The sequence below is a fragment of the Protopterus annectens genome, chromosome 7.part0 (assembly GCF_019279795.1).
Source record: "Protopterus annectens isolate FY-2018-M chromosome 7.part0, PAN1.0, whole genome shotgun sequence".
NCBI classification, from domain to species: domain Eukaryota; kingdom Metazoa; phylum Chordata; order Ceratodontiformes; family Protopteridae; genus Protopterus; species Protopterus annectens.
The window spans coordinates 651,909,473-651,923,992 of NC_056739.1; positions in this window are offsets into that span (position 1 = coordinate 651,909,473).

Genomic DNA, 14,520 nt, shown 5'->3' on the forward strand with positions numbered 1-14,520 from the left:
ACATGTGAATGACCTGCTCTTCACATGTTCCACCACTCTTTCTTGCTGCTACAGTACAGCCGTGAATACTGTCAGACTTAAAGTGTTCTTGCAGGGGAGAGATACACTGATTAAATTTTCTCTGAGTTAGTGCAGCTGGAGGGGTAGTTTACATAAGGGTTGGGGATGCATATCTCTTCTGTAAAAAAGCTATATCACCATATCAAGTTCATTAGTATATCCCAGTGGTCTGCTGGATGGTGCTAAGATCATCCATGGGTACTTTGGAAGTATTATATTTGACTTTGGGATGCTTAGGTGCATCTTAGACAATGTATTCTCTTTTAACAGTCTGCTACGTTAGATTTATAATCAGAGACATGTATTCACATGTCTTTCTATTATCATTTATGAGTCTTTAAAAAACATTTCTAGTGAAAAATGGCAACTATACCTTCCCAACTGGTATAATAACATTTTATATATTGGCTTTGTCTTTTATCGGTTTGTTAAATGCTGTATTTGCTCTTTATTTTTATTTTATTTTACATTTGATAATCGGGTGGATACATTGGTCCAAGGATGGAGTCACAACCCAAGCCAGAGACCGAGTAAAAAGAATTTACTGAAAGTTATATAAAGTTCCTTTGAAATATATGGATCAATAGACCAGTAGGACTGATTCACATCATTAGAGTACAAAAGTTAGAAATATGTTTTAAAGACAAATACAAGTATTTTTAGAATATATAATTTTATAACTGCCAAAGATTCTCAGAATATTTAAATGAATGAGCATATTTCAGCTTTACCAAATGAAATTCTGTTACAAATATGCCAGCTATTAACAACTACTGCAACTATTAACAGTGTAGCAGTTTGAAAGTTAGTATGAGCAGTAAAAAGGTAGGGCATGGGTATAGAGAGAGCGAGAGCAAGAGAGAGAGAGAGATGACTTTGTGAAAGCTGAGGCAGCGATGCTCACTAGGGTTACAGAACATGATAAACTGATATATTTTGTTAATCTGCTAGTTCTCTCCTCTTCTGCTCTTTTACTAGCTTGTTATTCTAGCATTTTACCAGACTTCTTGTAGCAATTATTGTAGCACACAAAAGTACTACCAGCACTAAATGTTCTACAAGGAAACAGCTCCAGTACTTATTATTAATGCCCACCCCTCCAGGCATATCTAAAGGTAAGTTCCCTGTGGTTTCTCCTATTAACCTGGTGAACTTGGGCATCCTGAGGCAATGTAGCAACTGCCTCACGTACACTGACAACCCTCTCCTCTTACCTCCCAACACTCAGACTTGCGAGAGATGCACTTCTATATCCAAAGTGGAAGCCACACACTCTTCAGCCAAGACTGGGATAGCTGGTCAAGAGGAGAAGGTCAACACTTGCACCACACCACATGGAACACATAGCCCTCCAGAACACACACCAGCACTGCCTTCACATAAAAACACAAACCACACACCAAACTTCATGGAGGCTCTCAATAAAAATCTATTGAAACAGCAGAGACCTCCAAGGCACAAATGCACTCAACCACCACAACACAACACTAATCAGGAGACACATAACTCTCCTAAACAGTGCGCCACTCAACCAAAGCTGCTAAGGCAAAACAGCATACCCAACACACTCTTCATAGGTGACTTGATAGTGTGGCACACTGATGTCCCACTCACTAGGCTGAATAAGGAGAAAGTAACAGTCAACTGCCTGTCAGGTGCCAGGATCCTCCACATACCCCACGCACTCAGGTCCCTCAACAACAGGTGCCAGTGTGACTCTGTCATTGTACATGTGGGTGTGAATGACCTGAGACGTACCACCCTGGACTACATGAAAAGAGAGCAGCATCCTACCATCACCCAGAATGATACCACAGTACAAGCAGAAAATGACTGATTTCAACAATTGCCTAAGTTTCTGGTGACATTCTAAGGGGATCCAGTATCTGTCTGCCTGGGATGACATGACTGATAGACCTCGATGCTTTGCCAGAGATGGCCTGCATCTGTCACCCCTTGGCTTCCAGATACTGGCCAAGGCTCTTGCCACCCCTATAGTGGCTTTTTTAGGTGGTATTCTAAAGACCAAATTGCCACCATAACAGCTACAAACAAATGCAATCTGAGGGTCATGCTGCTCAGTGCTAGAAGTCTAAATCTCAAAATGCACTCGCTCAAAGCACTCCTTAAAAATGGAGAACATCAACATTTGTGCTGTAGCAGAGACTTCGTTCAAGGCAGCAGAAAGCACCCCTGTACTACCAGGCTATAACTCATTCCACACCTTTTGGCCCTAGAACTTGGACCGAAGCTCTAAAGGTGATGGTGTTTCCATATTCATAAAGGATGCACACACCTCCAGACTGGTAGCCCAACATAATGCATCAGAGATACTTCAGGTGCAGCTAACATTTGGTAAGACAGCGATTCAGGTCGTAGCCTGCTATAGGTCCCCAACCATGTCCCTGGACTTACTATCCATATTCCTAAGCACCCTGGAGAATGTTAGGTTCCAACCTAACACACTCATACTGGGTGACTTCAACTACCCCTCCATTAACTGGGAAAATTACTCATGTACCAATACACTTGCCCAGCGTTTCATTTCATTAATTTCAATGCCCTGGAACAGCTCATTCTTACCCCCACTAGAGGTAGCAACATCCTTGACTGGGTCATTACTAGCATGGAGGACCATTGCTCTACACCAATACCTCCCTGGTTAGATCTGACCACAAACTAATCATCTTGGAAATCCACATCCCTCCCACCCCCCACCCCACCCTGCGAAGGTAACCACCATGAAAAACTTCTCCAAAGCTAACTTTGGGCTCCTAAAACAGAGGTAGCTAACTTCATGGCACCAATGCAAATGGAGAATAGTTGCATGACCACTGAATCATGCACCAATGCACTGTACGAACACGTACACAAATGCATGGATCTTGCTATACCCAACAGAACCAAGATGCTCTCCTCCAAAAAAAAGAAGACAATCTGGTGATCTCCTGCCATAGCAAACTCTACAACAGAAGGATGAAACTGATGTGGAATAAGGTGAAGTCCCAAGACTGGAAAAACTCCCTTATCAGCCACAATAAAAAGTTGAGATCCCTCATCAAATTTTCTAAAGCTAGCTATAAAAACAGAATTGCAGCAGATAGTAAAGACAACCACTAGGCCTTCTATAGTTATGTAAAGAATCTCTACAGCAATACCCAGATTTTCTCTGGCTACTGCACAATGGTACCTCCTATACCGAGCCAACAGATATTGCCAATATACTGGCAGACAGATTCAGTGCCAAATTTATCCCCCCCAAAGGACCAATCACAATACGAGTAGATTCCCAGACACCTAGTATTACTGCTGTACAGGTTAAAACAGCACTGTCCAAGGCCAAGAATACAGCTTCTGTGGGACCTGACAATATCCCTGACTGTGTTCTACATGAACTACAGAGTGAACTGGCACCTCACCTGTGAGCCCTGTTCAATCACAGCCTCACGTCAGGCTTTGTCCCTACCGAATGCCACACTGCTACAGTCATCCCTCTCCACAAAGGAGGAGTGACTACAGACCCTGGGAACCTTTGGCCCTTTAGCCTGATGAGTCTGATATGCAAAGCTATGGAATGCATCATCATGCACCTAATAAACAAGGATATAGGGAATCTCCAAACTCTGGATCCCACACAGTTTGGTTTTGTGAAGGGTAGATCATGCCTGTTCAACCTGGTTGACTTCTTTGAGTCAATCACCAGAGCTGTGGATGAAGGCAAGGTGGTTCATACAGCCTACCTTGATCTGGCCAAGGCCTTTGATACCATTCCCCAGTCAGGAATCATAGAAAAACTCACTAAGCTAGGCATCAACCTCTGTATCACTAGGTGAGTTGCAAACTGGCTCACAGATAGAACCCATAGTCTGAAAGTAGCTGACTCCATGTCAGACTGCTGACCAGTCACGAGTGGAGTCCCACAGGGTTCGGTCCTGGGTCCTCTCCTGTTTGGTCTCTACTTCTCTGAAGTCCAGGCCAACATGAAGGGACTCTGGCTGACAAAGTTTGCTGATGATTGTAAGTTGGGAGCTGCTATTAACTCCACAAGTGATGTTGACATCCTACAGAAAGGCCTCACTGAGAACAACGACTGGTGTCAGAAATGTGGCCTTACGCTCAATACCAAAAAATATGCCGTCATCCCCTTTGGGAAAAACCCAGTTCCCATGAATTACCACATTGATGGTAGCCCACTGAACACAGAAGGTGTTATAAGAGATCTGGGAACACAGATTGACAGCAACCCTCTTTGTGTGTGGTCAGAAAGTACTTCTAAGTGGCACAACTCATTACTAAGGGTTTTGCATCAGTCATTGTCTCCTTGTACTCAAATTTGCATACATAATTATGTAACCCCACCCACTCCAATGGAATTGTGGGATACCCGCTTTCAAACACAAACTGAAGAACAGACAACCAAAATATGGCACCAGAGTCCCCCTGCAGCCATGCCAATGTCTCATTACCTGGCTATTTTGTCCTATTTACCATAAACACTAATGTGTGCATACTGCTTTACTTCTACAATGATTATTTGGATTTTATTTTTATATTTTACAGCACAAAAATGCACAACCACTAAGACATCTGGTAAACAAAGCAATACTGTCTCACATCGACTTGGCATTAAAACTTCTCTGCCCTTGAAACTCACATTCATTGAAACAGCATTGAAACCCACACCACATCCAAAGAAAATGCATCTGACCAGTGGTGGATAAAGATTACCTTTGGGCTGCTTTCAAATCGTTGGCCCCTTGCACACAAAACAAGAAACATACGTGTTGTTTTCTTTGATACACCTTCCTGACTTTAATAAATGATATTCCTTGTATAATACAACACACTTGTTAAACAGAGAGCATTTTAAATTTATTGTTTTAACATTTTTCCAGTAGGCTGTACTGTAGGCAATGAAACAAAATGCATGAACCAATAATGACAAAACTGCCCAGTTCAGAACATTTCTATCATAAAAGTCTACTTTCACATCCACACTATAAATAGAATGACAGTAGTGTAAGCCATAGGCATGCACAGCTTCTCGCACTTATTTTCAATTTCATTTTTTTTTGGGGGGGCAAAAAGTCAAAAAACAGGGACACATTTTAAACATTGCTTGTATAATTTTGTAAAGTTGCTAGAATAAAATGTTGTGTTATCACCATGCATTTCACTGGCAAGTTTTGATCCCAGGTCCGTATACACTACAGTCAGAGCAACATGCCACTATGCCAAATCAGCAGCTTCCTGAAAAACAGGAAGACTGAAACTTAATGGCTATAATTTAGTGAATTCATTTCTCACTTATCACCATAGCTCTCAACCTCTTAGCACAAAAAGCCTGGACAAACAAAGCCAATAATGGGAGAATACAAATTCAGTTCTCACTTCTCACCATAGCTCTCAACAAAAAAACCTGAAAAGCTCACAAAGTGGTGTGTGCTAGGACTTACTGGGACACATTATTACATTGCTTCTGTATAATTTTGTAAAGTTGCTAGAATAAAATATGTTACCACCATGTATTTCACTAGCAAGTCTTGGGCCCTGGACCCTATGCACTACAGTTAAAGCAACATATTACAATGCCAAATCAGCAGCTTTCTAAAAAAAAAAAATATGAAGACTGAAACTTAATGGCTATCATATAGTGCATTAATTTCTCACCACAGCTCTCTTGTGTCTGAAAAAAACATCCCTATTGTCAGGCACAGTCAGTGGAATATAGACTTTGTTTGACACAGCCTCCTCCTCCATAGACAACCAACCTTCCTCAAGGCACTTTGTCTGGTGTTATAAGATATCATTGTCTCATCTTTAATGTAAACATACACAGAAAAAAAGTAAAAACAGAGATGCCTTCAACCACCTTTCATTTCACTGCACCTACCAATAAACCTCTGCTCTGTCTTACAGTTCTTTTGCCACATCTCCTGTTTTTCTTCAACCATCATCATCCTTTGTTTTTCTTTGCTTCTCTTACAATATTATTTTTCTATTTCTTTGCATAATGCTACTACTTGTCTATTATACATGCCCTTGATTTCTTTCCTCTGTTTGTCAGATGGCAATAATGTATGTCCTTCTGCTATTATCCTAATCCTCACACAGTCTTAATTCTTTTAGAGTTTCTTATATGACCAGCGAGAAACAACACTGATTAATTTAGCCTCTTTCTATATAAATTACTTAGTCTTTACTTCTACCAGTTTTACACATAATTCCACATTAGTGACTCTCTCCTCATTGTAATACCCCCAACATTCAGCAAATACAGTTTTCTTAGCACCTCCATTTGGGACTAAGTTACTGCGTAGTATTCTCAAAATGGAGACTCTCAGCTGCACATAAATGCTGGATTTGGTTGTCACAAAAGATGAAAAACAAACAGGAAACAACCCATTCCCAGTCACTAAACAATTTGCTCTCTATCTGTGTTCTCTTAGTTGTTATCTTTGGTCTTTTTTTAAATGTTAACACGTAATATAGGGAGAAAGAATGAGTTTTATTGACACACAATATATACCTATTGTGTGTGTGTGTGTGTGTGTGTGTGTGTGTCTCTCTCTCTCTCTCTCTCTCTCTCCCTCTCTCTATCAACCTCTTAGCATTAAAAAGCCTGGGCAAGGCTCACAAATGGTGGTGGCTGGGGACTTTTGGTTCTTTTTACCCTGTACCTAAGGTACAGGGTTTGAGCTTGAGTACCTCTAGCCACCAGGTATATTAATTGGGGGGAATATTTACACACACACACACACACACACACACACACACACGCACACACACACACACACACACACACACACACACACACACACACACACACACACACACAATGCTAAGTAGAAGTCGAGTGAATGGGAAGTGAACTCAAATCCCCGAGCATCTTCCACATAAAATCCCCCAGAGCGAGCTTCTCCTAAATAAAACCACATTAACTCCTGTTTGGCAGCGAGCCTCTTCTCTTCTAAATAAAACCACCACACTACTCGCATAACTCCTTTCCGGCTCTGGTGACTCCCGCTTGCAAAAGCATTTGAACCAGTGCCGGAAATATGTGCTACATATGTGCGTGGAGCATTCTGACAGGCTGGTGGTGGTATCACGCATGGGATGACGTCAGCACACGAAGCACGAAAGTTAAAAAAATAAAAATGCGAATACATCGGAAATGAAGGGGTGCCACTCAGGAATCGTGGCACCCCATTATTTGGACCCCAAAACTTGGTAAAAACTGAGGAATTCGGGACAGTTGACAGCCCTGCACCCCTGTATGGATTGTTCCCACAATTCTCATTTTTCGTAAATAAATTCCCCTACCCTTTTCTAAAGATCCCAATTTTATCTCTGTTACTTTATTAACTACCTCTAGTAATGTTGGTTTAAACTTTGATTTTTATTTTCTAGTAATTGCTTTTTTGGGTACCCACCATAATTAGACTCAGCAAGGCCTTCCTATGTCTAGGCAATAGGCATTTCTGATTCTGTATCATATCTCAGAAAAATAATTTCCCTAGTTACACCAATTTGCTCACCTAGCATCTCAGACAGAGCAGTCTGCAGGGAATTTTTAAAGTCTGCCAGCTCATTACACTCCCAGAAAACATGTTCCCCATTACCTATTTCTTCCTCATTATACCTTCAACATTTGCTGTCTACCTGAGGAAAAATTCCCTGGAGTCTACTTGGAGTATAATATATCTATGTAAACATTTCCAAGAGAAAATTCTAAATCTTCTAGTGTTTTGCTGCATATTTGGGAGACATACTTATATCCCCACATCGTTTCTTTGTCATTTGCTTATTCAGTCTCTCTTCCCAATCCTTTCTAACCTCCTCGATTGAGTCATAGTATCAAGCAATATTTTATACACTTTACTAATTATTTCTTTTTAACCGCAGTTTTTTTTCTTGATTCTACTAAAAACTCTAACAGTGGTGGTCTTTCTTTAAGACCCTCTCTATTTCATTCTTTTTGCCTATACTCTGATATCAATCCTTGACAGGGAAGGCAATCTCTAACCCGCAGTCCAAATAAATTCTTGGTGTCTTCCTATTCATTTACCTTTCCCTCTCTTGTTATTTGCTACCAATACCTTGGTTCCCTTGTCAGTTTTTCTCCAGTGAATTCCAGTCCCCCTCTTGCCTACTGTCTCTATCCCTAATTGCAGTCATCCCTATTGGCAGAATCTCCTTTCTCCATTCCCATGTTGAATTAATTTTTAGAATGCTTTCTTCTACTTTATGAATATAATATTCTCTGTGATTATTATTATTCTCCTTAAAGATCCAAAACTACAGATGTCATTGTTTTTTGAACTTTCCCCATTTCATCATCATCCCTTATCACTTTGAATTATATTTTTTCTGCTTGTGCTATGTACAGGAGCTCTGAAATACCTCTTCAAATCAGGTAATCCCAATCTGGCCTGTTCTGTTGGAAGAATCAGCTTATCTCACTTGACTCTTGCATTCTTCCTCTTCCAGATAAAATCCTTCAGCTCTTTATTAATTGCTATCCACAACTTTTCCTGTGTTAGATAAAAAGATTCCTGAACTGTGAGTAAGACTAAAGGGACTAAAACATTTTAACTGCTTGTATCTTACTATCCATATCTGTATAACAGAGCTTACAATATCTCAGTTTTTGTATTATCTTTTATTTAGTCTCTTCCAACATATCCTTAGCTGCCACAATGGAATCATTTTTAAACCATATTCCTAAATACTTTATGTTATCATGTCCCAATAAATATGGATATTGCTGAACCAATTTGAGTGTGGGTATATAATTTACTGCTATTGCCTTTGTTTTAGATCCATTAATTTTGTATCCTGAAAAGATCTGAAACTGTCTCAAAATATTCCACAACACTGTAATGTCCCTTTCTAGTGTTATCATTGATAAAATAATATTTGTCTGTAAACTAAGTCAGCTTTTCTTGACTACCATACCATTTATATCCTTGAATTTCTGAGTCCCTTAATTTCTTTGCTAATGGTTCTAAATATAATGCAAATAACAAAGGGGAAAGAGGACATCCCTGCCTGGTTCTTCTGTTCAAGCAGAAATTATCAGAGAGGACCCCACCCACTTTAATTTTCACCTCCGATCACTCATATATCCTCCTAATCAGCCTTATAATTTTGTCAGGGAATGCAAATGCTTCCATTGTGTTGCTCTTAAAGTCCCAGATTCCACTGTCAAATGCTTTCTCTGCATCAACACCCACCAACAACAGTGGTATTTTCTTGCATTCTGCTATCCTCTGGATCATCAGTGTTCTGTTAATGTTGTCAAATGTTTGCCTCCCTTCCACAATTCCACAAAACCACATTAATCCATATCTGTAAATTCTGGCATCACATTTGCCATTCTTTTAGCCATTATAGACAAAAACACTTTATAATCATGGTTTAGTATTGAAATAGGCCTGTATGAAGCTGAACCTGATGGATCCTTAATCTCTTTGGGTATTACAGCTACTACCACTTTCCTCCAGGATATTGGTACCTCCTCTTAAAATACTGTTAAATCAAGCCTTCCATATTTTTATCAGTTTTTTTCCCTCCTAGCTTCCAAACCTCCACAGGAATAGCATCTGTTCCTGGGGACTTTCCTGTAGATTGGTCATACATCGCCATTTTTATCTCATTTCCTCCTATCCTGTTAGTAACTGAGCCTCATGTACCTCTAATCTTGGCATACTTAATTGTTCCATAAACATTTCCATTTTGTACTTTTTCTTGATTTCCATATTTCTCTGCTTTTTTTAGACTTTCATAGAATTTCTGAAATATTTCTAATACCTGTACAGGATCTTTTGTTACCTTCCTTTTATAGGCTCCCTAAACTTGGTGACTGCTGTTTCTACTTTCTGTTCTCTAAGTTGTTGTGCTAAAAGTGTTTGTGCTGTAGACTTATTATCAAAAAACATTTGCTTAACAGCAATGTTTCTAAATGTATGCATATTATTGAGATAATCCCTTATTTTCATTTTCCTCTTCTTGTTCTGTGAGATTCCCCCTATTCTGCAATACTTTAACATTTGCCAGTCCCGCTAAATAATTCTTGTTACTTCTTCACCATATCTCACTTTCTTTTATTTATACTTTATATTTAAATTCCACTTTAATTTTATCCCACTCCCTAGCTATATTTTCAGAAGAAATTTCTATCTTTTCTAATAGCTGCTGAATAATTTCCACTACCCATTCTTTAAAATTTTCTGTTTTCAAAGATAGGTGGGAAAGTGCCAGTGTCTCATTTTTATTTCATTATCCTGTGTTTTTATTTTAGTTATTATTGGAACATGATCTGAACTAGTTATTGGGTGCGTATCAAGACCTTCAATTAAATGTGTATGTTCTTATGAAATGTAAATTCTGTCAAGCCTAGCCCAGTTTTTGTATTTTGGGGAATAGTATGTAAATTCACTCCGAAATCCTATTACTGAATTCACATCTCCCCTGCCAAATATTTTCATAAATTTCTTCAAAAGTCTACCCTTCTTTGTTATACTTTCCCTTCTGGGCCCCCAACACATCTTCACTGCTGTAAATCAAGTTCCAGTCCTCACCTATAAGTAATGTTACTTGCTGAAAGCTGATTATTTCACCCAGACTTTTCTTAAGCTCCATTTTAGCAGTTTTAGGTGGAATATAAATGCATGCCAGTGTAATCATCCTCCCATGCCACTCGTCCCTAAATATTACAAATCTACCATTATTTTTTTTACCCTCTGCTATCACTATTGGAGCTTCTCTTGCAATTAATATAAGTATTCCTCTTTTCCTTTATCCCAGGTATTCTGCTGAATAACCATCCTGAAAACCTTTTTTTATCAAACTCACATGTTCTATTCATTCCAAGTGTGTCTCCTGTAGCATAGCTATTTGCACTCTACATTTTAATATAGTTCACTACTCTTTCTTTTTTGTACTTATCTGTGACATTTAAAGGCATTACAGAAAACATAATTGTATTAAAATTGTATTATTCCCACCTTTTATGTAAAACAGCTTTTTTTTGTTAAATGTCTAGTTCCAGCTTTTGTATTACATGCATATACTGTCTGACAGGTTGAACTTTTATGCAGTTGTTTCTTGTCATATCCATTTGAGCCTACATCACATTTTACAAAACTGTTTGTTTTATTGAAAAGCCTTTAAAAAAAAACGAAAAACAAACAGACCCCCAATACCCCATAACACCTATAAACTAAATACTAACAATACAAAACTATGTACATCTTCAAATATTGTAGTTTTAATAGCAACATATGTCCAAAACTGGACACACTCTTATACTTGAGTTAACCTAAAATAAAGGTTATCCGTGCTAAGATGCACCATGCAGCTTGTGCTTGTACTAAGTGCTGTCTGGTTTTGTCTTATCTTTATAGCTCTCCAGCTGGGAAAATACCTGAATGCTTTCAGTGAACATTATCCCCTAGCCGATTTCTGTATTTTTACTACCCAATTTCTCTTTATCAGATTGTCTCCATGCAGATATGAGGACTAGAAACAGAATTGCTACTCTTCATACATTTATTTCTAGAAAAAAGCCTTATAATATTCAATATTCTTTTTCATTTTCTTGCTTTTCCTTAAAACTTGTTACTAGATCAAGCTAAGGGCCTTAATCCAGTCATTCCCCCATGCAAGAATAAGAAAAATCAAACTAATTTTTCTTTTGTCATGGTCTTTTACCCAGCCTTTTCTTGTTTTTTTTTTTTGTTTTTTTGTTACAGTGCATTGCCTACATTTTTTTAAAACTGAACGAGAAAAGAAGGGAGAAAGAAAAAAGAAAATAAAAACAGGAGCACCTGTTTACAGTAGTATCCCCATTACACTTAAAAATAACTGATAAAACTTAACTTTATGGCATGCAAAGAAAATCATACACTATAAAAATAGTACTATTAAGAAAAAAAAGTTTTACTTACAGTTAACTTTTTCTCTCCTCTTCCCCTCCCCTAAGTATTTTCCTTCATTAATGACATGAAGTAGGGCATATGCTTTAGAGTCACCCACAAGTCCAACAAAGTCCAATATTTTCATATTTTCTTGTTCTGTCATATTTCACAAATATAATTATTATTTTGTAATCCCACATTTGACAATTTCTAAGTTACTGGTTTTATTCCTGTTTTTCTCCATCTCCCAAATGCTGTCTCTGCTTCATTTCTAATGTACTCTCAGTTCTTCTAGTCATCTCTTATGCCCCCTTCCTTCTCTCCAACATTTTCTCTTGAAACATTGGAAAAGGTTTCACTGGCACAGTCTCTCTGTGGTTTTATTACTAGAAGAACAAGAGGCAGAATCTTCTTCTGTTTCACAGCTTACATTTTGTTGGACATACTTTTGTATTTCTTCATTAGCATGTACTTCATCAAAAAATGATTTAATCTCCACAGGGAAGAAGTTTTTGAAGATAGCTAGGTACAGCAATTTGAATTTCTTGCCTTCTTCTCAACATTCACTGAACAGTGGAATAAATATACTCCTATTCTACTTGGTATACAATTAGTAATCATTCTTCACAAACATTCTGCTGTCTCACACTTTTAGTACTTTGTCCTGCTGCAGTTTTGTCAGAATGAACTCCTTTTGCTGGTAGGGGTGCATCTGTACTATTAAAGTCTAGGTTGTTTTCTCACAGCCAGGTTTGGAGCATGCAAATGATGTGCCTTTTCAACTAACAAACCCTGCTATGAAATACCAGTCTAGCTGGTTATTTGTGCTTTCACAAAATGAATGCAGTCTGTTCCTTCCAGCTTGTCTAGTACATCTGAAAGTCTCCGGTTTTCCCTACTTGCCATGTACTCTAATGCTATTATTTTTTTGAAGCATCTCTTCTTAAGCAGTCTCATATTCAGCCAGCCTTTTCTTCATTTCGACCTCTAATTTTTGCATTTTTTTCACCTCATCTGAATATCTGTTTTAAGCTTCTTCCATTTTTTTCTGCCCTTTGTAGTTTGAGTTGATATACTCCATCAGTGTTTAGTTTATTTTAACCAGGTCTGTGTGCAGTTATCTTGTACTTTCCTCTAGGTTACTGGAAGCTGTGTCTGGAGGCTGCACTGCTTTTTGCTGAACAGCTGCAGAACTTTTCCCAGTCATTTTTTTTTCTCACCTTTTGTAGCTGATTTTCTTTCAGGTCTTCTGTATTTATTTGTTACTGGTGTCCAGGCTATGCACTTACTAGCCAGTTACTGATATTTACTCAGAAACACAAAAGTCTACTGGCCTTCTCTGCTGAGTTTCTGTTTTCACACTAAAGAACTAGAATTAAGCTGTTACTCAATGGATAGCCATCTTGGAAGTCCTTTCTGTTTGCCACTTAGCCCTGTTTTGCTTACATACTTGAAAAAAAATGAGTACAATTCAGTTTTCATAAATATGCATAACATGTTTGTGCATTGCTTTTCTTATACTAGCAAGTTTATTTCTTCAGGGTACATGACATTTTGCACCGATGTTCATTTCCTCTTGAATATTACATTTTACAAGAACAGACAGGTGCTATATTGAAATATTGCAATTTGAAGATAGGTGGAAGTGTTGGCTAAATATCAAGTGTGGTGGGATGGCAGAGTGTTTCCAGAAATGGTGATGGCAATTTTGTTCAGGCTGGGGGTAAATGATGAAAAGTATCCTGCACATAAACAGTGAAATAAGTCACACTACAGACTTGGGATTGGGTGGCAGTAGTAACAAGGCACAGCTACAGGACAATAAGGGAGGGTTCACAGTAGTAACACGGCACCCCTACAGGACAATAAGAAAGGGGTGGCTGTAGTAACAAGGCACCCCTATGGGACAAATAGGGAGGGGTGGCAGTAGTAACAAGGCACATCTACAGGTCAGTAAGGCAGGGTTGTCAGTAGTAACAAGGCACCCCTACAGGACAATAAGGCAGGGTTGGCAGTAGTAACAAGGCACCCTTACAGGGCAATAAGGCAGGATGGCAGTAGTAACAAGGCACCCCTATAAGACAATAAGGCAGGGGTGGCAGTAATAACAAGGCACCGCTACAGGACAATAATGGAGGGCTGGCAGTGGTAACAAGGCACTCCCTACAGAACAATAAGGGATGGGTGTCAGTAACAGCAAGGCTATTGAAAATCCTACTACAGCTTCCATGACAGAGGGACAGAGTTCCCCCACCAGAGCACTTACTGAGATACTCAAATATTCTTTGAGCAAACTGAAATATATATCATTGCAGGCATGGAATTTTACTGTTTAAGCAGCATAGATTTCCTCATTTTAATGATACATCTGAAGCAAATTACTTCAAGGCACAGATTCAATTACTCATTAAAACAACACTTCCTCTTCCTTTTACTGGGTTAAATAACATTTCAATTTTAGACCAACTCTGGCTGTATTGCTTTAGAAAAAGAAAAGCCTAGGTTAATAATGTGGACAAGAACACCCAAAACCCACATC